The 22632-nt window shown below is 33.3% G+C and overlaps 1 protein-coding gene across 3 annotated transcripts in view; it reads right to left on the reverse strand.

Annotated features, from left to right (window-relative positions):
• LOC112049756 (uncharacterized) overlaps window positions 1–22632 on the reverse strand; it is a 104049-nt gene that overhangs the window by 52675 nt on the left and 28742 nt on the right. The window contains exon 1 of one of the 3 annotated variants that reach the window (XM_052884764.1): window positions 8241–8509. The exons of the other annotated variants lie outside the window; for them this stretch is intronic. The gene's annotated coding sequence lies outside the window, so the exon portion shown is untranslated. Of the gene's footprint in view, window positions 1–8240; window positions 8510–22632 lie in introns of those variants that run through there. 3 annotated transcript variants of the gene reach the window in all.

Genomic DNA, 22632 nt, shown 5'->3' on the forward strand with positions numbered 1-22632 from the left:
AACGAAACGAACGAACAACGAAAGGACGTATTTTGCGATAGGGCCGGATTTATGAGGTCTAAAGGCGGAAAAAGTCGCGGGCGTCCTCTAGTAGTAAAATATACAAAAGCGGGAAAGTCTCTCATAACAAAATCTTGAAAGCCGCTAGAGGCTAGCGTTAAGATGGATAAAGAAGAAGACTAAGGATTGCAATCAGGTGTTAATGATAGTGACAAGATTAGAAACCAGGAAACCAACCATGTTAGCCTAAATCACGAGGATTTAGGCTAACATGGACAACCCACCACTGGATCAAAGAGACAGTTTTATTTTTTATTCTTTTACAAGTTAGCCCTTGACTACAATCTCACCTGATGGTAAGTGATGATGCAAGATGGAGGCGGGCTAACTTGTTATGAGGAGGACGAGAATCCACACTCTTTTCGGTTTCTACACGACACCGTACCGGAACGCTAAAACGCTTGGCGGTACGTTTTTGTCAGTAGAGTGGTAACTAACCACAGCCGAAACCTCCCAGACCAGCCAGACCTGGACCAATTAAGAAAACCTCAATCGGCCCGAAAGGACCGCCGTCTTTTAAATCAACCGCGCATACCACTGCGCCACGGAGGCTGTCCAAATCTCATGATTCAGGCTAACATGGACCACCCACCACTGGATCAAAGAGGTAGTTAATAGTAAATAGCATACATTAATTATGCCAGCTATGCTGTCACAATGTTGGCTGTCTCAGCTATAGTAGAAAGCACCACGGATGGGTGGCCCGCGCGCCGTGACTCGAAAGCGAGATGCAACACGAACTACTATTACATTTTTGTTTCCTAGTTTGACTTTAAACGCTAATGCAGTTTATCTAAGTTCACAAGACTTATAGTCCAAGATCCGGAATAAAAAATATAGCCTCATCTGTTATTTAGTAGTAATAAGAAATAAATTATAGATAACATTCAGTGACAAATTGCAAATAGGTTCCCTAGTTAAATTACAGAACATTTTTCATACAAAATCTAGGAAACCAAGAACTAGATTAATGGCAACATAGTACAGTTAAATTAAGCATAAAATGAGTTTTCATTTGACATATTAGACTACATAACTGATGATGGTATTTACTCGTAAATAACATTATTCAACTGTTCATATCTGGCAACACCGTTTCTGTTGGGTTTACTCTTGTAACTAGAGTACGATTTTTAATGCACCAATGAGGGAAGTGGTTGAAATATATTTAATTAAAAAAAAATCAACACAATTTTATATTGCAATGTGTCAATGTGAATTTTTTCCAACATTTATTTTTTAAACCAAATAAATAACAGATGAGGGTGTTATTTCTTATGTCAGGTCTCGTACTATTTATATGTTCTACTTTTTAGGCATTCGAATTTATGATTTGTTTGGCTTCATGACTTTCTGGTTTTATGACTTGATATATGTAGAATACAATTGCAACCAATTAGAAATAGAAGTCAACTGCCGCATTGGTACAGTGGTAAGTCTTTGGTTTAGGAACATGATGTCCTGGGTTTGAGTCTCAGGTAAATAAAATACATTCAGTTTTTCTTTCTTTTACGTAAGACGTTAGGCCCTACAATGGACTATTAAAACCAAGCTAATTGTTTATTACATTTTGTTTTTCATTTCATGAATAATACATATTATTAACTAGCTGACGCCGCGCGGTTTCACCCGCGTGTTTCCCGTTCCCGTAGGAATATGAAGATAATATATAGCTTATAGCCTTCCTCGATAAATGAAGCCTCACTGACAGAATTTTTCAAATCGGACCAGTAGTTCCTGAGATTAGCGCGTTCAATCAAACAAACAAACAAACTCTTCAGCTTTATAATATTAGTATAGATATAAAATCCGATTATCCGTGTGTTATACATGGATAATCGGAATAATTTGAATTACTTTGTATGACACCTTAAAGTTTTTCTTTTTAGTTAAAAAAAAATTGTTTTGCAGTTAGGCTCCTATAAGGACTTGTCAACACCTTGAAGTTAGAATACTCCGCAACATCCTATATAGTATGTACAGTGAAATACTACCTGAGCAATAGACAAGTAACATCCATGTCGAATAATCAATATTAATTAAATTCAAATTGAATATTTATAACATGGCTATAAATATTAATTTAGTAACTACATAGTATTTAGCTACTAGTCTTTAATATTCGTGACATGCACTTGTAGCATAAATAGTTCGATCCTTGAAAATTATCTGAATTTGTACTCAATCATGCTCAATTCCTTTGTTTGTAGTTATATTTATTTTTTAAAAGTTGTTAAATCATAACTTATCTACTGTAATATCAATAGCAGACGCCCGTGTTTAAATCGCGTAGTTCCCGTTCCCGCAGGAATTACTTGTTGATAATGTTGCTTCCCAGTGTTAAAATTATAGGTAATATAATTCAATAAAGTTATTTAATTAAAAAAAGGGATAGGGATGCCGTAGAGATAAAATTGTGTTGATAGAATAAGATATAAAAAAAATTAAAAAAACCCCCGAGTACATAAAATATAAAAAAAAAAAAAATTGTTTTCTTCCAAATCACTAGTTATCGAATACACATCTACTATACTCAGAGGAACAATTATCCTCCCTTTTTAATACGACGCGATTATATTTAAGGTGGCGGATAATTGTGCCTCTGAGTATATATTTGTGCTCAACAAGAGTTGCTCTATATCTCAAAAACTTGGCTATACTGTGGGCGACTAGTTCAAACTATGTATGACAATGAATAAACAAAAAATAAATCAAAAGCTCCACTTAGGGTGCAACTAAACGATATAATGAGCACGTTTTTGGACGTTGGCGCTCGCCCAAGGCCTGCGTGGGTTGTGAGAAGGCAGCGAGGCCAGGCTAAAGCGCTTATACGTGTCCTTTCTTCATAGAACCTGAACTATTGGTTTGGCAATATGATCGAGTACCAAATGTGACCCCGTTACAGTTTCGCGTTATTGATGTACGATTTATTCTATTGTGTCAAAGCACGAGCGAGTAGGTGTATGTGTATGAATTGTTTTTAAAGTTTTAGTATAACAATTATCAAGAACAAAATAAATTCATGCCAACGGAGCATGGAGTATGATGAAAATCTGAAAAATTAAAAAAAATCGTAACTCTACTATAAGAGAAAAAACAGGAGTAATGAACGCACTTAACTATTCTATGAGATTGAAATGGCGATGGGCGGGCCACGTAGCAAGAATGAGTGACGATAGATGGACTTCTCGGCTGACGGCATGGACAGGGCCTTTAGGTGCTAGAAAAAGAGGAAGACCTAGAAGTAGATGGGCAGACGACATTGAAAGGACGGCTGGAAAACAATGGAGAAAAAAAGACACAGATAGAGACTACTGGTCATCTCTGGAGGAGGCCTTCACCTTCAAATAGAGGGGTTCGCACTATTTAAAGAAAAAAAACTGTACATAGCTTACTTGAGAAAAATTGACATTTTTTTAGTTTTGTAACAAAATTAAAATTTTATTAACCTAGTTCACTATGTAAAATTTTCTTTGTGCGAAATAAAAGGCTTTATTTTTTTATTTTTTTATTTTATTTATAATAATTATTTTTTTAAATTGTTCACCCAAACTAAAAAATTGCTTTGTTGGATTTCTGAAAAGTTAGGTCTGTTAGTGATTTACTCTACCACCGGTAGAAAGCAAATTCAAATAAAAAGAGCTGGCAAGACTTAAATAGATTGCACCACCGCACCGGTTCTAATAGCAATTTCGACTAAAAACCGAGTAGTAGGTAATTGATCTTTAAAAATGAAATGAAATGAAATGAAATGAAATGAAATGAAATGAAATTTATTGTTAAAATAAGTCCTTTTACAATGGTGCTGAGGACCCTGATTTAAGTTTGATAAACCTGTATCTCAGGATCCTCGCTCTTCCTACTTATAATAAAAATAATTTTAACAATCATGAAGGATATGGATTAATAGAAATTAAAACTAACATGCAAAATAATTGTGTGTGTGTGTATGGGTGCGTGTGTCTGTGTTTTGAGTGTGTATCTGTGTGTGTGTGTGTGTGTGTGTGTGCGTGTGTGTGTGTGTGTGTGTGTGTGTTTTATTGTGATTCTAATTAGCTTTGTACCAGATAATCTCTAATAACTCAACATACGTAAATGTGTTTGTTAAAGGTTTTGTTTATTTTTCATTTTTTTTTTTTTTTTTTAGATGATTAAATTTCTATATATGTAATTTTAATAATTCTTCGGTATCATCATACGTTAAGTTATTAAGCCAGCTTGATAATTTGAGTTTTAACTCTGACAATTGTAAGTCATAGATATTAATAATTTTGTTTATTTTATTATAAAGATAGATTGAATGGCTTTTATATTGTCTGCTAGCGAAAGTAGTACTACATGAAATGGAGTTTATCACAGCATGGTTACGTCTCCTATTTTTATGCGTGTTGTCGTATTTATTTGTGCGATGAACTCTTGCAATTGATAGTAAAATATATAGTTGTCTTATTGTAGGAATTTTTGTAGATTTGTGTAAATTATGTGTTGAATATCTGTATGGTTTAAAATACATTACTTTCAGGAGTGATCTTTGTGCACGTTCTAAGTCAATGAGTTTAGTCTTGCTGGCAGCGCCCCATGCGGGTATACAGTATGTTAAGATTGACTGTCCTAGGGCAATGTATATATTTCTTAATTGATCAGGTGGTACAACGTGACGTAGCTTTTTAAAAATCCATATAAGGTTTCTAGTTTTATGAGTTAAACTATCGATTTGTTTGTGCCAATTTAAATGCTGGTCAATTATTACTCCCAAATATTTATACTCACATACCTTATTAATTTTAGGGCAGTTACAATTAACTTCTTTGTGAGAAGGACATGAATGGCATTTAATGTCAAGTTCATATGTAGGCTGTGTACGTTTATTAATCGAGAATGTGATAAATTTAGTTTTAGAAATGTTTAAAGTGAGAACGTTACTATTAAGCCATTGAACAATGTTTCGTAGCCCTTTCTCCGTGTTATGTTTCGCTTCTTCCCAAGTATCACTATGAAATATTAAAGCTGTGTAATCTGCATAGGAGTAAACGTTACATTTATAATTGCAATTTTTAGTAATGTCATTGATATATATTAAGAACAGGGTAGGTCCAAGGACACTACCCTGCGGTACACCGTAAGTTACAGATTCATCATGGCTTACTGCATTAGCAATTTTTACACGTTGCCTCCGATTTTTCAAATAGCTTTCAAAAAGCTTAAATGGGGTGCCTCTTATCCCAATATTACTGATTTTATTCAAGAGTATGGGGACAGAAACGGTATCGAAAGCCTTGGCTAGGTCCAAAAATACACCGATGCATTTTTGGCCCCGATCGAGCCTCATTACGATTTCATTTGTGAGGTCAATAACAGCATCTTCAGTAGACAGACCATTTCTAAACCCATACTGACATTCTGAGAGAATTTGGCATTGTTGTAAATAGTGTTTTAATCTTGAGTTTATTATTTTCTCGAAAATTTTGGAAAAAACCGGCAAAAGTGATATGGGTCTATAATTATCCACTAAATTTTTGCTTCCGCTCTTATGTATGGGGTGAATTATTGATAGCTTAAACGCGTCTGGAAAAATACCTTGATCAAAACAGGTATTATAAAGCGATGTTAAAATAGGTACAAGAATCTCCTTGGCTGATTTAACAAATTTAGTGGATATATTGTCCCATCCAGATGCAGAACTGTTTTTAAGGTTCATTATAATGGCGGTAACTTCATTTTCATCAGTATTTATTAGACCGAAGGACTTAAGTGGAGCGTTGCGAACTAAGTTAGGCTGTGAGTTATGAAATACTGGCTGGTTATTTAGTATGTTATCTGCCAAACGTCTTCCCACGTTTGAAAAATAGTTATTTACAAAATTTAAAGAGTCATCTTCTGATGACTTAATACTTAGTAGCTCAGAACTTTGCTTTTTATTTTTAGACATATTTGTAATAGCTTTAATATTTTTCCAAAGTTCAGAAGGGTTTTTAAGGGATTTGTTAATCTCAGTGCGTTCGTAGTTTCTTTTAACTTTCTTTAATAAGTTATTACAATAGTTTCTATACCGAATATAAGTGGTTTTTAATATAGTGTTATCAGGATCCTTTTTAAGCTTATACTGCATGTTATTTCGATTCCGAATACATTTTATAAGACCAGGGGTAATCCACGGTTTAATATTTCTTTTACATTTAGGTATTCTAGTCATAGTTGTATTTGCTTGAATAATTTGATTTAGTTTTTTTATTAAAATATTTGTAACGTCGTCAGGATTATCATTCACAAAAAGTTCGCTAAAATTTAAATTTTGAAGCTGTATTAGGGCCGAGTCTAGGTTTAATTTAGCTATTAATTTGTCTTTACTTTTGCTTAGTACGTAAATGAAATGCGAGAAATTATTGTACGATTATTTTTAGATAAAAAATAGATTGTATTATATCTCATCAGTCTATTTGAATCGCCTACTAGAAGGTCTGGACTTCCTTGACAGGATAGGGGTATTTGGTACTCTACAAAACAAATATGATCAATATTCTTTTAAACATATAACTTCTAACACTAAACTACCTAGTGTATCTTTAAAAGTTATTGAATAAAATTATTTATGTACCTACATAGCAGGTAATTATATTCATTACTTTATATATTTACAAAACTCGATTTACGAATGACGAACTATGAAGATTCCTTGTATACGGAACCCTATTATCTTATGTTCTCGTATTTCATTGACTTTATCGTAGTCAGTCACGGATTCACAATTTAAATGGGTAGAGAGGTTTTTCTAGGCCATCTTAGCCATAGTAACAATCCGTGATGCTGGCTATAGGTACCTTACGTCATCTATCCGAACCCATACCGAATTGATTTCGTATTTTATTCGCCGTGGCTGAACCTATTTTATGGTATGAAGCAAGTTTGCAACAAGAATTGGAAATAGCTTCTTTTATTTTATTTTAAATTCTCCGTATCTGGCGTTAACGATATTTTGGAATTTTATAACTCTCAATTTATTCGTGTTTGTGTAATTTCCAATTTTTTTTTTTTTCATTTTTCTGTTCAATACATTTTATCCGCCAAAAATTGGTAGTTATAAAGCTAAAAATAAGCAAAATAGCGTAAAATAACTAGAGAATCATTATTTGTTTGGATGGGTAAAAATTGCTACTTTCAGGAGGTAAGGTCTCTCTTTGCTAATCGTCATTGGAATGATGTTTTTATTGTTTTTTCTCGAATAATAAAAATTCAAAAGAAATTTCTAATAATAATCGGTTAACGCGTCCAAGTTCTGCGAAGATCGGCAGTCACATGTACTTAAACTACTTAACAACAGGCTTGTCTAACAGTGGAATTCATAGACGTTGTAGGGGCACCCCCAGGGAATCATTTAGCCGCTGAGTGTCGAATTTAACCTCTATTTGTTTGAGAATTTGACACTCACCGGGTGTCAAATTCTCAAATGATCCCCTAGGGTTGCCCCTATAACGTCTATGAATTCCGCTGTAAATTAACACGGGTATTTTGGACCTATTCCCCTATCGACGGGTTAAAAAGTAGGCACGAATCGCACCTATCAACAAATTAAATAGTAATCGTTTTGATATTTTACGCTTCTTCTTATACATATAAATACTCGATACTATTAATTTAAATTAATCGATATTTAAATAAAAATACTCTATTTATAGGTGTAAAAACACTCGTGTATTACTCGTAATTGTAGGTACGTAATATATCAATTTTATCATTATTATCAGTAGAAGATATTCCTAATCTTATCTTAAATTATACCCAGAGACAGCGATTAAATTCAATAAAAAATACAAAAACTATTATAATTTCTTTAGAATGTTATCTTTACAAACAATTTCTACTACGATTCAATGCAGTGTATTCAATATATTTTTTAAGAAAATTCTTAACCAAAGTTAGTAATATAAAATGTAGATACCAACTAATTCATAAATACTTTCCTATTCATAGTTTTAAAAAAAATATAGGAACAACGCGGGAAATGTAGAGCATCGCTCGGTGTCAGTTTACATACAACTCAGCTAAGTAAGTACTTACCTACCTACATAGCCAAAGCGGCTAATCCACTTAGTTAACTCAAGGGTTTCCTTTCCTAATTTAGTTAAAATGAATAGCAACTAAGATATTGTTACACTATCCAATTACATTGTATGCAAACTTACATTTCACTGGACGTTACAGTTTTCCATACGGCTTCTCTGTTTCCGCTTTTACAAACTTTATACACAACAAACAATAAAAACAATATAAAAGAACAACACACACAAAGTGAGTAATTACAATAACGGACACTGATCACACTGACACATCTCTATAACGTTGTATGGAACACGGTTTATTTGTATGGATTATGTTTGAATTTGGAACGTGTATTTTGTATGGTTCGCGTGTAGGGCTTGAGGCTTGGCGCGGGGCTGAACGCACAAGCGGATGTGCGCAGGCAGCCAGCCGAGTGCTGCGCTCGCAGCAGCTAGTGATGTACTTTATTCAATGTTATCTTTTATCGACGTTTTTTGGCTCCTTTGTTGATGAATTTAGTTATAAAAGTAATGTTACTGAGGTTATACAATCATTGATATCGATTTAATATAAATAATTCAATTGATATACGCATAGGTATATGCTAAACCTTGAAATAGAAATAGTAATTATTGAAAACTTCAAAATAAGTGTACAGAAATAGTCGTATGGGTATGTCTATGTAATTACTATAATAATAATAATTTATAGTGGTTAATTTTCAAGTATAAAGTAAGTAATGTTATGTATGGTTTTAGATCAATAATTAAAATATCATAAATATCATAAAGAAATATAATTTGGCCGGATTTAAATGCCAGAATTTTCAAACATGGAGCACAGTATAAAAAAAAATTACTTCTAATTGGTCCTGTGAATTTTAATACTATAACTCGATAAATTATAATAATACGAATTATTAGATGAGTTTTCTTTACACTTTAAATACTTTAAATTGAACCATATATTCGACAAAATTACGTTATTTTTTAAATTGGTTTATCATGTAATTTAAAAACAAAAAAAGGACTTATACGGTTGAAAAATTAAAAATTTTCAAAACAATATCGAGGTATCGACAACGTTTTTATCGAACTTTCAGGTAACTAAAGTCGTGACTCACTAGCAATACGAACGCCAACAACAAAACGTAACTAAATAGTAAAATGTCGTAAGCACCCCAGTGATGACTGAACTAAAAAAGCAGCTTTACCTCTGTCGAGGGCCAAACTTCGATGCAAAAAAACCAGGTAGGTACAGATTACCGGCGGTTAAGACTTCTCCGAATCCCCAACACTATCGGAACAATGAACTTGCAATGGCGAACTAGACTAAACAGCTTGCGAGGTAAAACTGTTTTGTGTATGGAAACCACTTCGGAACTAAACTTTAGCCGGTCGTTTTGTTGTGGGTAAGTGACCAGATGGCTGTTTACGACTTTACACACACATGTATTATATTCAAGCTTTCTTTATTCGGCATGTAGAGGGCACTTTTGATGTTTTAAATTAACAACAATTCTACTGCTTCGTTTGTCAAGATGACATTAGGTTCTATGTTCGATTCTTGGATCGGGATTTTTTTTTGTATACGCAAGCGCTTAGCTAAAATTATGTCTTATGGGAAACGATGGTGAAATGCGTGTACCTAGAATATACCTAATTACTAATAAATATTGAGGAATACTTCCTTTTGAAAAATTCACATTAGCAGCCCTAGAGATGTGAAGTTGGCATTCGGATTCTAGGATATTTTTATTATTCCTAACTACATGTTTTTAATATTGCAGTCAGAACTATATGAACACTCCGCACCATGCCCTAATATTATTATAATAATGAAAGGACAAAAGTTCATAACTAATAATAATAAAAAACTGCACAGTACAAAGTCTGTCTGGTCTGCTAGAACTTGTATTATACGATGTAATAAAACATTATTATAATTAGTGTCTTTATTATCTACAGATTTAAACAGTTATCGAAGAAGGTACGGGTGCCTATCTCTATCTACATTCTACAATGTGGCCTTTTTCCTTCTACATTACCCCTATACTATTTTTTCTATATTTTCTCTATTTACTCCTTAATGCAGCAGAAATTGTAGGAAAATTACGTACATAATTCTGAGCAGCAAATCGTTTTCCGTGCTGCGAGGTGTAACGGGACAGTTTTTTCGGCACTTCATTATTAGGTTAGAACGAGTTATCTTGGAATACAGTTTTAAAAAGCGACTGGACTGTGTTAAGTGAATTATCTTTTATGTTTTTTTTGAGCTGTCGTTCTCAGCTAGATTCGTTCAGAGCGATCAAATTAAAAGTAAAAAGTGCGGTTGAAACCGTAGCTTTCATTACAAGATTGCGATTTATTTTTTTCATCACAGAAATAAAAAGTATCGAAAATTTAAAATAGCGTTGTCCAGATTGAATGAACGAAAATTTAAAACTAGACAAACTTTAGATTACTTAGATAAAGAACATTTACAATTAGGGCCCACATCAGCAAATAAAATAATTTTAAACTAGACTTTGTCATTGCTAAGTGTAATGATAATTTATTATAGGCAATAGTATTGGTTAGCATTATTCCATCTGCTTCTTGTATTAATTTATTTTATTAGCCTATCAGAGGGCCTAGTGGCAGTTTGATACTGTTACTATCGCGTTAACGTAAACGCGAATTTCTAAGGAATTGAAACAGCGGCATCTAGTGGCACTAATGCACAACTGTTTAAATTCTATATAAATTCGTGTTTACGTCAACGCGATAGTAATAGTATGAAAATATTGAAAACTCCCACTAGGCACACTGCTTGCTAGAACTATAAAAATAAAATAAATAGAGAAAAAGTTAAGAGAGTATATTTGTTGTGTGCAATTATCAGTTTGCTATTTTTTTTATAATCAACCTATGTAAGTTCTGTTGCTGTGTCGAACTTGAACTTTGCCAGCCATCTTTTTTGTACTATTATAATTACAATAATATTATACATTTATTCTTTAATTCTCGCGATCAGGCAAGGTTTACCATTGAAGTTAATTACGGTAAGAAAAACGACCACGTTGTAATTATGATAATTTATTATCAGTTTTTATCATTTATGTAGTTACGCCATTTTGGCTTAAACGATAAAAACTATTATTATAGTTTATTACCAGTGGCGTGCACTTCATAATTTCAAAAATGCCCTGCCTGAGGACAACAAACCTATATATTTGAAAAAATAAATATTATTATTTATGCCTAATCTTTACATTTGGTGTCTACTGCTAACCTTATCCTAGTCGAAAATCTTGTGTACACTACTTGTTGCTATACGGTAAATATATTGCTAAAATATAAATAAATCGTATTATAACAATCGTAATACAGGAAGCCTGGATTTCGAGTGTAAAAGACATCAACGCGCATTACGTACTCGTACATCAATCAATATGGTAAAATATTTGAAGAGCACAACTTCTAATTGTCTACTTACAGAATGTCTACTAATTCCGTGGAAACCACGGAATTTTCCTGGATAAAAAGTAATCTATGTTCTGGCCCAAGGTTAAATTTTATTTCTATACTAAATTTCATCCAAACAGGTTGAAGGGTTTAGCCGTGAAAAGGTAACATACAGACAGACTTTCGCATTTATTATAATACATACTAAACTAATCAGTATGGAATATAATAAACTAATTACATTTCGTGAGTTCACATCACATGATTATAACGATTAATATATACTTAATATGTAGATTAAATTGTTATTTAATTTCAATTGTTAATTACCTTTTTTATATTTAAATAATATGGTATTTTATGTAATAGTAGTATAGTGTAGCAAAAAATAAACACCAAAGCGCAGCTCGGTTGTCCAGATATGTTTTTTTAATGTAGGAAGTTGCAAAGTAAGTTTCATTGATATTGTAAACATCGATCTTAGATCGTTAGATGGGCCCCGAAGCGTCGCGGAATTGTCATAGGTTTCGCACCTTGAGTACGTCATCACCTTTCTCTTTATTCGTATTGCGGCTTGTGTTTTTACACTTCCAAAATGAACACGAAGTTATAATTAAGGGATTAAACAAGAAAAAGCAGTAAAATATTTTTTTAAATCCACGTCCACTTACAGCATGCGCTTGTTGCGTATTAAGTAGTAGCTGGTGCCGCGCAGTTTTACCCGCGTGGTTCACGTTCCCGTAGGAAAACGGGCATAATATATAGCCTATAGCCTTCATCGATAAATGGGCTATCTAACACTGAAATAATTTTTTAAATCGGACCAGTATTTCCCGAGATTAGCGCGTTCAATTAAACAAACAAACAAACAAACTCTTCAGCTTTATAATATTAGTATAGATAAGACGTGAAAAACGTTGACGTTTAAAATATTTGCCTTATTTTTTTAGGGTTTCCATACCAATACCATCTTGAACACCTCCAATTTCTAATTATCGGTTACGGATCAAACCTAACCTCAAAGGAGATGGTCCATTTCAGGTCCACTCTTGTACCCTTGTATCATTAAAATTTAAAAAATACAGGGTATTGATTAAAATATAAATAAGTGAATAAATGTAACTAAATAAAAAGAAATGAATAAAATTAAAACCCAAGTTTTTGAGTTATATCAAGATGGCGCCCATAAAGCAACTACGACAGGACAATTGAAAGCAAACGTCAAAACGATTACTGCGTTGAAAACGTCATCAATCCCCCATTATTACCCTCATCAGTGTTGCATTTCTTAGGAGAGATTGAATATTATTTCGAAAGAATTAAAGTAATTTCGTAGATTTGTATAATCGAAAATAGTTAAAAAAATTATTTTCTTTTATTTCCGCCAGGGTACGTACAATGACTGATCCTGGTCTTCATACAATTTTGGACCATCTCCTTTCGAGATTGTAAGTAAAGCTTTGGCTGTAGTAGATAGGTGACAGAAAAAGCCTGTCTGTGCTAAAAAACGTCAGCAAAACAAAAACATAATTTTATCATTTAGTAATGATACTAGGGGAGGCGTATGACGTCAACGCCAAGCAAGCGCTCTGTGGCATATGATAATTTGTAATGATAAAAATTAAATTATATATTAGCTATTTTTCTAATTGGCTTGCTGCTTGAAAGCGGTCAATAGAAGCGAAAGGCTGCTGATCTGACGCCGAAATGGTTGAAGAAAAAATTCGCCCTTATGCACCACTAGGGGTGATAGGACTTATAGAAGTGTAAGAAGATGTTTCTAATTTGCAAACGGTACTTCAGTTTTACACACAGACCGCCCGTAGGTTCACCTTACTATTATAAAAACCTCGCTCGAACTATCACAAAAAAAAATACGAGTAGGATATAAGTGATAATTAATGACCGGGACCGATACAGGATGACAAGGGCCTTCTGAGATGATATCTTCGAAAGAAGTATAACTGAATATTACGTTGCTCAACGCTAGAGTCGAACCCAGGAACTCATGGTCCGAATCCGAAGCCACATAGGCTAAACACTGAGGCTAAAGTAATTCTATTATGCATAGGTTAGAAACTTTCATATTTTAAACCTCAACTAAAATATTAAAATGCTTACAATTCTTTGGATAATGTTTGAACTACTTTCGCTGATATCTGCAAGTGCCTACGATTTCTACGAAATACATACATTCAGATTTTTTTCATTAAAAAACAAAAGAAGCAATTATTACGTAGGTCTACATTAACATAATAATAAATAGATAACGTGTTACGTACAATACACAAAAATAAGCATTATTATAATTTACACATTATTTAAAGCCTGCTCTACATTCTCGCGCAAATTTACGCTGCAATTCGCGCCGTCAATTTCATACGAGAATTCCTCCACACTCGTAAAAAATTACGGTTTCATTTGGGTTCAACGAGAATGGACTACGATAATTATACGATATGTTGAAAAAATTATCAAGATGTTTTTAAATATATCATTAAATTAATGGGTGGTTAGTAAAGACCTGGGCCGGAGATAGGCATTCCCCTTTACAAAAGATTTTGAAGACAAATAACCCACGAACGCCTAGATACATTCGCGGTTAATGGCATTCGTAGCCGTACGCGCCGAGAGTGTAGAGCGCGCTTTACGGTTTGAATAACCGGAATCGGAATATCATTCACTAGACCGCCATCTGTTAGTAATCTTGTGCACTAGTTGGTGAATTGCTGAGCGTTTCACCTCATTTCCGCTAGATGGCAGACATGGATCATGAAACTAAAAGCTCGCACAAATATTTATATACACAATAATTTAATAAGATTCTACAATACAGAATTTAATAAACGTTTGTCTAAATACAAATTTTGTGTTATATTTTTTCTATTTATTTTACAGTTTAAATTCCAAGATTTCAAAATGAATAAATATTCGGTTTTTCTGTGGTGTTAACATAATTTGACAAAATGTCGTCATTGTCGCCATTGGTTTAGGAAAGTCTTATTATAGTGTTAAAGAGTATATAAATGATAAAAAAGCTAGGTGTTAAACTGTATTGTAGGACTATGTGCTTAGTTTTAAATAAGTTTGTAAAATGGTGGTAAACAAAAAAAAAATAAACCTTGGCTGAGTTTGTTGTAGGCTCTTCTCGGACCAAAGCGCACTATTATTACCTAATGGAATTAAATGAATTTTGAATTTTTTGAATTTTGAACAACGAGGCCAGCCAAATATTGCCACGAACATCTTGAGAATTCTAGCGAACGCTCTATTCGATGTTTTTTATTCGAATATAGAATGCTCGCTACAATGTTCTCGTATTTTTCTGTGATGTAACACTCGCACGAATGCTCATTACAAGTGGATGCTCAAGTCCATCAGCACCTTAATAAGACACTTTTGAGCTGTCAACGGGCATAAAATTGACTGACAAAGTCACGGGTAAAACCTAGGTAGACCACAGAATAGAAGAGAGTACCATATACCATAATAATGCTCGTAGTACTACTGTATAATGATGACATTATACCCGCATGTAATTATGAGCATCACAAAAGAATAATTAAACTGCAGACGCGTCAGATTGCCAAGGTCAATGCGCTAATGTCATTAGGGTCACAGATGAAAATTGTATGATTAATTTAACATCTGTAACAAAAGATATAGCTATTGTATTTTTTTTTTATTCTTCACAAGTTAGCCCTTGACTACAATCTCACCTGATGGTAAGTGATGATGCAGTCTAAAATGGAAGCGGCCTAACTTGTTAGGAGGAGGATGAAAATCCACATCCCTTTTTGGTTTCTACACGACATCGTACCGGAACGCTAAATCGCTTTTCGGTACGTCTTTGCCGGTAGGGTGGTAACTAGCCACGGCCGAAGCCTCCCACCAGCCAGACGTGGACCAATAAAGAAAATCTCAATCAGCCCAGCCGGGGATCGAACCCAGGACCTCCGTCTTGTAAATCCCCCGCGCATAATACTGCGCCACGGAGATCGTCAAAATATTATGTATTGTAATTATAATAATACTATTATATATTGTAAGTATTTAATATAATATTGTAATTATAAAAATTATCATCCATCCTTATATTATTAATATGAAAGTGAGTTTAATAGTTTGTTTGTTACTCTTTCACTCATAAACCAATTTTTTAAAATTCTTTCATCAATGGATAGCTACATCATCAGCAAATAACATAGTCTATAATATCTAATATTCGTATTCCTAAGGAAACGGCAATAACGCGGGTGAAGCCGTGTTGATCCGCTAACATATTGTACATGCTTTTAAATATAGATTCAATTATTGTTTTACTGCAGGCTACTACATAATAATGCTAGTAGTTAATGGGAAGGTTATGTTGATTACGATAACGAATGCATTTATAATACCTCCATGCGATTAAAGGTAAGTATATTATGGGCATCTAATAGTAAAATATTACCTAAACTCTACGTGTCAGATTGCCAAGGTCAACGCGCTAATGTCGGTCACAGATGGAAATTGTATGATTAATATGACATGGACATGTCATCGGAAACAACTAACTATCTGCTTATAAACTAACTATCTGCTTATAAATGAACTTTGATGATTTTAGCCCAAATTGTACAAAAGTACTTACCTAGGTACTTACGAAGTATATCCAATATCGCTTTATTTTGCGACAGGGCAGTTCTCCCTGAAATTTCACCCAATTTCTATCCCAGGATCTACTTAATCTATACTATAAAAAGGTAAAGCTTATTAGGTAGAAGCGGGTAATTTGGATCTATTAAACCGATTTTGAAAATTAATTTATCAATAAAAACGTGGAGTATATTTTATATCCTTATCCCCACGGAAACTGGAACACGGCCATCAACAAGTGCGGAAAAGGAGTCTGCCATAAAGCACGCTTTTTTTGTGTGCAATAAAGTATTTCTTCTTCTTTTTTAGTTTGTCATCCATCGTGGATGTCCGCCATGCTGGATTTAAGTCACATGACTATTTTTTTTTTGTATTCCTGAGAGCAAGCCCTTTCATTTGATAGGTACCCATATTACGGGGGTGAATTTCAAACATCCAGTCCGCCATCTTGGGGAGGCCGCGATATTGGATTTGTAATGATGATTCTTAGCTCGTTATGTATTGTCATCAGAACTCAGAGCGTGTGCATAATTTCCGTGCATGTGCGTGCGTGTGTGGACCTATTTATCATAAGTAAATGATTAACTTAATATAACAATATAAATTTATTATTTTAATTGGATTATTTCTTTAATTTCATTTCAAATGTAAGTGAAATGTTTTGCATATTAGAGGCGTAATATAATTATGTAGAATATTCATATTATAATAAAACCAGAATTATGAATTCAAAGAGATACTTAATTATATAATTTCTGTAGATTAACGTGCATTATGTAAATATAAAGTAAATTATTATTTTCTTAATGAACAGTTCTAAAACAGTACCTACGTGAAATTTATTAGTACTTAGTAATTCGCATTTATATGTTTCCTAATAGGGGATTTAAAAACTAAGGTGTAGTTTATAAATCAAATACGAATTCTTTAATCCAAGTTCTTTTTTCTCTTTTTTTATTAAATGACAAGTTAGCCCTTGACTGCGATCTCATCTGCAGGGTTAATAAGTAACTCGGTGTATCATTCAAACAATCTCACTACATCGTTTTTCTGGTATTTCATCGTATTTTATTTAAATCATCTAACATTAAGTTTTCAACGAAATAACATAATTACCGTTATTTTACGTAAAGTAAAATTAGTACAGTCATGTTAGTAGCCGATAGTAACGTTATTTTAACAAAAAACTAGTCTTTACGTAATTCCTTTTCTTTTCTTCTTCTTCTTCTTCCTTTGAATTAATCATGTTAGATGATCGTATAGAAACTAAAAATCATTATGGTTTGATGTAAAATGGTGCAGTCAAGATTATTTCGTTGAAATTACTTTTTTAGATGATCACTAAGACGAAAATATAATGAAAAACGATGTAGTAACTCATTAATTGAATGGTGCACCAAAATGTTGATTTTTTTGCTTTATTTTAATTTAGTGTTCTTACTATATTTTTTTATAGCTACATCTGAAAAATACTATGTTTTTCTGAAAAAATGTTGACATCCCTAGATTGAAGTGGGCTTACTTGGAAGAGTTACATGTTTATTCTACCCTTACCTCTGACGGTTTCTACGCAGCATCGTACCGGAAGTAAGTTAGTCTTGCAATTAACATTATCTAATCTCATAAAACAGCTAACAATAACATTTTGGAAGAGGATAAGACAATGACTAATTGCCCAAATAACTTAAATGTAATTCTAGTAGCGTCAAAACTCTGCATTTGGATTCGCCACTGGAATTAAGTTACGTTTGTAAATTGTGATAGTATATCTACACGTATGTACACATAACGATGTGTGTAGTACACGAAAACTCGCGTAAAATATAGAATAATATATAATATTAAAAAAAAGTTATCTGAACCCAGTGAGGTTTATAAACAAAAATCAAATTAAATAAATGCAAACCGTTTTGTCTATACTAATATTATAAAGCTGAAGAGTTTGTTTGTTTGCTTGAAAGCGCTAATCTCAGGAACTACTGGTGCAATTTGAAAAATTCTATCAGTGTTAGATAGCCCATTTATCGAGGAAAGCTATAGGCTATATATTATCCCCGTATTCCTACGGGAACAAGAACCACAAGGGTGAAACCGCGCACTGTCACCTAGTGAGGTAATAAAGAATATTACATACATACATATATACAAGATACGAAAAACATATAACCCTTCTTGCAGTTGGGTAAAAATAGCAAGGCATGGGTAATATTAAAAAAATCCATGAATCATCTATCATAAAGCCTTAATATAAGGTCAGCGCCCACTTGGGAGTTAGTCGTACGGTTCCTGTTTCGCTTTGTCTTGTCAATTATAGTAAGGCAGTAGTATATTTTATCAAATTCAAGCTAACACCCATTACCGTTATTCAACAGCGGTTTGTTATTTATCAGAATTTGCACCTGTTGTTATTTTTCCGTTTTATAGAGTTCGATAAGAATGTCGTTAGCATACTTTTATGAATATGAATAGGTACTATATAGTGCGTAGATTTTTAGAGCAAAATTTTGAAACGTAACAGTTCACAGACCTAAAAATTAACCAACTTCTATGTTGGTTTATGAGAACCTTATCTACGAGTAACTTAACCTAGAGATGTATCCTTTTTTTTTATTCTTTACAAGTTAGCCCTTAACTGCAATCTCACCTGATGGTAAGTGATGATGCAGTCTAAGATGGAAGCGGGTTAACTTGTTAGGAGGAGGATGAAAATGAAAATCCACACCCCTTTCGGTTTCTACACGGCATCGTACCGAAACGCTAAATATCCTTCCCCGATAAACTATCCAATACAACAAGTAATTTTCATTTCAAACCAGTTCCTACTAAGATTAAAGTGTTTAACCAAACAAACAAACTCTTTAGCCATAAAATATTAAGTACTAGCCGACGCCACCCGCGTAGTTCCCGTTACCGTGAGAAAAGGGTGATAAGATATAGTATATGCCACTCACAAAATAAAACTAATAAAACTTGGATTTGGTATAAGAATTTTCAAAATCGGTTCAAGAGATTACCTCCTATAATACCACAAACTAAACTTCTTTGTGATATTAGTATAATATATATTGATTTGAGTCTTGTAAATATAATGTTAGGTTAATGGGCGGGGCATATAGTTCGAAGAGCCGATGGACGTTTGGGTCTCAAGGTGCTGGAATAGCGACCCCGCACTAGAAAGCGCAGTGCTGGTCGACCCTCCACCAATTGGACTGACGACATCAAGCGAGTGCAGGGATTCGCTGGATGCAGCGGCTCAGGATCGTGGTGTTTGGAAGCCCCTACAAAAGGCCTATGTTCTGCAGTGGACGTCCATCGGCTGATATGATGATGATGATGATGAAATATAATGTTAATTTTCTGTTTTCGCCTTATCACGTAACTATTAATATATTCGTAATACGTATAATGATAGAGCACAGAAGAAACCATTGTTGCGTAAAGAGATGTTAATTGTCTGTTATTCAATTAAAATTTTCAATGTCGATAGTGATTGTTCAAGTTTTCACTAAAATAAACTTACTCACATAACTAGAAAGTTAATTACAAATGCAGAAGTGGGATTTAAGAAATGTTGAATTGCGTGCCATCAGTGGCAATACATTGAATATTTTGCAACGAAAATATCGTAATAATAACAAGTCAAAGGAGACCGACCATTTTGGATCCTGTACTTTGCAAAAAAAATCTTTATTTTAGATAAAATAAAAATTAAAAATCTTTGAACTAATTAGAACTAACACAGTTTTTTAGCTAGGGAATGCACAATAGGTACTAAAAGTAATATTACTTCAACAATACAGGTTCGTAATGAGTACTTAGGGTAGGCAGTGCATTTTTGCATTTATGATCTGCACGCCAATGGACAGTAATTGTTAATATTATTTTTTTTTGTTGAATTGTGCATTTATAAAATAGGTACCTACTTACTTGCTATTTATCTTGATTATGCAACTGCCGATCAAACTCAAACTAGACCAGTCTAAAATTGATATTTTAAGCTAACACTAATTTGGACATTGTAACGGTTTATTCATCAAATCGGGGCCCGCTAGGCCGTATGAAAAATGGCGGTCTCCATGATTTATTTGATTTATTTTACCTAGTTCACAAACAATATTGCCTCGGAGAGCACGTTAATCTGGTTTGTCCCGGTGATCATCATTAACATCTGATAGTGGTCGTGAAACTTAAAGGAGTTTCACATTATCATCCTAAACCTACCAACCTGTATTGGCACAGCGTGGTGGGTTTAAGCCTCACTCATATAAGGTACTAGCGGACGCCCGCGACTTCGTCCGCGTGGAAATCAATGTAAACTTTCAACCCCTATTTCATCACTTTAGGGGTTGGATTTTAAAAATTCTTGAATCACATTAAATTTTGTATTTTTTTCATGATTTATGGACAATTTTTTAGATTTGTTAATCTAAAAAATAGAGGACTTTCCATACAGAATTTTAACCCTTATTTCACCTCCTTCTGATTTGCCTATAACCTTATCCATATTATGGTCTCAAACAGAGAAAAAGTCATTCATTTGAATTTATACAGTAGTTTCAGCGTGATGCCCGAATAACAAAAAAACACGGATAGGCAGACAGGCAGACATAAAAAAATCTAAAAAAAAATGTTTTTAGCAACAGTATCGATTGTACATACTTAATGACAAACCAGCCAACAATAATTTTCAAAATATCTTCAATGTACAATGACCTGCTACAGTCTTATTATAAGTATATAGCTAAGGTATAGATAGAATATATGAGGCCTGGACCGTAAAATTAAGCTGATAATGATTAACACGTCAAGTTTGTTTCTATTTGAAACTTTGTAGTTTGTATACTCTACGTTAAATTTGATCGCAAAAAATACCTCTATCTAATATCTTTCCTATCCTCTAATATATCTACCTATACCATAAGGTTCTAATATCCTTCTATCTTTTATGAAATATTTGTACATACGGTTTGTAGTACGAACAATGAACTTTGTTTCAGAATACGTAATACCTTAACCTTAACGTAAACTTGTTTTAAAATTTTATGAATAATTTAATGTGCGTTATCATACTTAAAACCATAAAATATAATTTATTGTAATTTATTAATAGCCTAGCGGACAATCGCAACTTAGAAATTCAGTTTTTCACAAATCCCGTAGGAATCATTTTTTCCGCTATAAAACGTGTTAATCCAATTTATCTCGATTCCTAACATCCAAATTGGTTCAGTAGTTTCGGCGTGCATAAGTATTAAACACACACATACACACCCACAATGCATGTACTCATATGTATGTCAGATAATATGTGTAATGGGTATTAAAATACCTATTGATTAGCACTCTAGTTAGCATTCCAATGCCTACAACATGCTAGATAGAATAAATTCGTGTTGGTAACAACATTATATTAGAGTATTATTTACCATAATATTATAATAATATGCATATTAGCAACTCATTAGAGTTGCGCAACTATTTAGTATTAAATCTCTAAATGTAATGGTTTTAATTTTTGTACTTCATCTTCTTGGTAATAAGATAATGTCCAAAAAATAATACTACGTACGTTCGGAACCCTAAAAACATGCTAAATAAAGTAAACAGTTTTCCATAGTTTCTGAAAAGACTCCGGTGGCCAGACCTAAGTGTCTTGGTGTAATTATCTAATACTTACTAATAATATTTAGGTATAAAGAGGTAAAGTTTGTGTGTTTGTGAGGCTGTAGGGAGTAATCTCTAGATCTATTAAAACCGATTTTGTAAATTATTTTACCAATAAAAAGCCACGTTTTATTTATGAGTATCAGGCTACATTGTTTTCATCCCCGTAATTTCACGGGAACACTAACTACTCTAGTAAAACCGCGGGGCACATACTAGTGGAAAATACCTATAAGCAAACAGACAAAAGTCATAGCACATTTCCAGTTGTATTTTGTATATACTACCTATGTTAAATAGTTTTTTATATGACTACACAATCACACGCGAAACCTATGTAGTGTTTTTATTAACAAGACGTTATATCTCACCGTGAATGACTGAAAATGACACCTTGCTTTATTCATCAACACATATACAGGGTGCTGGGGAGTAGTTCCCATAACTCTAAAATTATATTATTTAACAAAAATTAATATATTCAAGGAACATGACTGTGTTCATAAATTAATATTTTCGAAATAAATAATATTTCTTTTGTAAATCTTAAAATGTGTCTCATATACGCATCTTTATAATAATGACGAAGCCAAACTTAAAATGCGAGGATAAATAAATGCGTGTGTTACATGGATAGTCGGAATTATTTGAATTACTATACTATGCACAAAAATTAAGGGAGCAGAAAAAAAATCCAAATTTTTGGGGGATTTTCAACAGGCTGTAACTTATACAAAAATGGTCGTACAGCAAAAAAATAAAAAGCAAATTGTAGCTCTAAGTGTTT

This window comes from Bicyclus anynana, chromosome 12 (assembly GCF_947172395.1).
Source record: "Bicyclus anynana chromosome 12, ilBicAnyn1.1, whole genome shotgun sequence".
In the NCBI taxonomy this organism is placed as follows: domain Eukaryota; kingdom Metazoa; phylum Arthropoda; class Insecta; order Lepidoptera; family Nymphalidae; genus Bicyclus; species Bicyclus anynana.